Source organism: Mustela lutreola, chromosome 13 (genome assembly GCF_030435805.1).
Source record: "Mustela lutreola isolate mMusLut2 chromosome 13, mMusLut2.pri, whole genome shotgun sequence".
Lineage (NCBI taxonomy): Eukaryota > Metazoa > Chordata > Mammalia > Carnivora > Mustelidae > Mustela > Mustela lutreola.
In genome coordinates, this window is record NC_081302.1 from 45,756,347 (window position 1) to 45,758,811 (window position 2,465).

Genomic DNA, 2,465 nt, shown 5'->3' on the forward strand with positions numbered 1-2,465 from the left:
TGCCCACTGTATGTGTCCTTCCATTCCCGATGCAGTTGAGATGGTGCCAGGATTCCAGGAAAGATGCTTGGAAAACCACTAGCCTATTGGAAGTTGGTATAGTGAAAGAGAACATCTTTGATATAAAAACCATTCTTTCGGAGTACCTGGGTGGCTCAGTGGGTTAAAGCTTCTGCCTTCGGCTCAGGTCATGATCTCAGGGTCCTGGGATCGAGTCCTGCATCTGGTTCTCTGCTCAGCAGGGAGCCTGCTTCCTTCTCTCTCTCTGCCTACTTGTGATCTCTGTCTGTCAAATAAATAAATAAATGAAATCTTAAAAACAAAACAAAAAACGTTCTTTCCTTTAAACCTCTAATTACACAGCAGGGAGGCACAGAGGCATGGCATCTGTGGAGCCCAGTTCAGGGCCACAGTCACACACAGCGCCCCACCTGCAGCAGGAGCAGCAGCCACAGCCAATAGACTGAGTCCCAGACAGCCCTACCGGGAACAACCACCCCACTTCTGTGTTCTCTGGTGGAAAAGTCTGAGAGGGCCGCTGAGCTACTGCTCCCCAACCGCCCCGCCCCCACCAAACCCCCAGGAAGAGCAGTCTGAGCCCGGGACACCACAGGAGCAATGCGCAGCTGCAGTCGCCTTCATGGCCCGCTTGCCCGTGCCTGTCCAAGGTCCCAGGATGTAGAATAATACAGCCGATCCAGAAGCACTTCTCACCTTAGAACACACTGGGAAAGCCTCCTTTGGAGAAGTTTTCAAAGGATTTGATAACTGTACCCAGCAAGTGGTTGCTATTAAAACCATAGACCTTGAGGAACCCGAAGATCAAACTGAAGACATTCAGCAGGAAGTAACTTGAGTCAGTGTGATAGCTCATGTGTAACAAAATACTGTGGATCATATTTAAAGCGTTCAAACTTATGGAAACTAATGAAATACCTGGGCGGTGGTTGTTCAGCACTGGGTCCATTTCAGGAGTTCCAGATTGCCATATCATGCTAAAGGAAATCTGCGTTCAAAGAAGAAAATTCACCGAGACACAAAAACCGCCAACATCTTGCTGTCAGAACAAGGAGATGATAAACTTGCTGACTTTGGAGTTACTGGCCAGCTGAGAGATACACGTATTTAAAAGACTACTCTTGCTGGAACACAATTTTGGATGGCTCCTGAAGGGGAGCCAACAGGGGGCTGATGACTCAAAAGCTGACATTTGGTCATTGGGAATTACTGCTATTGAAATAGCCAAGGGAGGGCCACCTAACTCTGAAATGCATTCAATGAGAGTTCTGTATCTTATTCCAAAAAACGGTCCTCCAACTCTTGTTGGAGACTTTACTAAGTCCTTCAAGGAGTTTACTGACGCTTGCCTGAACAAAGATCCATCATTTCGTCCTGCAGCTCAAGAATTTCTTGAAACATAAATTCATTGTGGAAAAATTCAAAGAAGATTCTTTTTTAAAGATTTTTATTTACTTATTTGACAGAGAGAGATGGAGACAGCAACAGAGATAGTGAGGGAGAGCAGGAGCAGGGTGAGGGAGAAGCAGGCTCCCCGCTGAGCAGGGAGACCAAAGGGGGTCTCTATCCCAGGACCTTGAGATCATGACCTGAGTCGAAAGCAGGCACTTAATGACTGAGCCCTCCCCCAGGCACGCCTCAATGAAGACTTCTTATCTGACCAAACTGATAGCTCAATTTAAGAGATGGAAGGCAGAACAGGACAGTGATGATGAAATTGATTCTGGGGGCTCTGGTTTGGAATCCACCAGCAGAGAAAATAATACTCCTCCTAAATGGAGCTTTACCATCGTGTGAAAGAAAGCCCAATCCAAAGAAACCACAGAATGGGGCAGAACAAAATCTTGTGCAAACCCTGAGCTGTTTGTCTATGATAATCACACCTTCGTTTGCTCAACTTGAAAAGTGGGTTGAGGATAACACTAGCAGGAATCAAGCAATTGAAGAACTAGAGAACAGTACTGCTGTGGCAGAAGCAGCCTGTCCTGGCATCACAGATAAAATAGTAAAGAAATTAATTGAAAATTTTTGAAAGTGTTCAGTAGATGAATCCCCCGAAGGAACTTATTATTGGCTTCTATTACATACGGAACCAGAGAAACCCACCACAGTTACTTCAGGCTAAAAGTGACTATTGGTGGGGGAGGTGGAAACAAGTCATACCTTTTTAAAAGAGAGGCTTTTCGTAAACTCTTGGAAACGAGACCTGGAAAAGTATTGACTTTTTCACCAAGTTCGGATGATCTCCCGGGCAGCTCAGTGACAATCACATTTGAGAGCCATATGTTTGAAATATTTATAGGCAACAGAGGTACCCCTTGGTATGAAGTATTAACCTTCTCTTTTAGAAGAGGCAATTAACCCTATTTGACATGGGTGGAAATTTAAAGCAATACTAATTAGCCATGGATGGGGTTTTTAACAATACTAAGGAAATTAGCCAGGCT

At 45.1% G+C, this 2,465-nt stretch overlaps 1 pseudogene; it reads left to right on the top strand.

Moving 5' to 3' along the window:
• The first annotated feature begins 640 nt into the window (after positions 1-640).
• On the top strand, positions 641-2,143 carry LOC131813609 (serine/threonine-protein kinase 26-like; annotated as a pseudogene).
• The last annotated feature ends 322 nt before the right edge of the window (positions 2,144-2,465 follow it).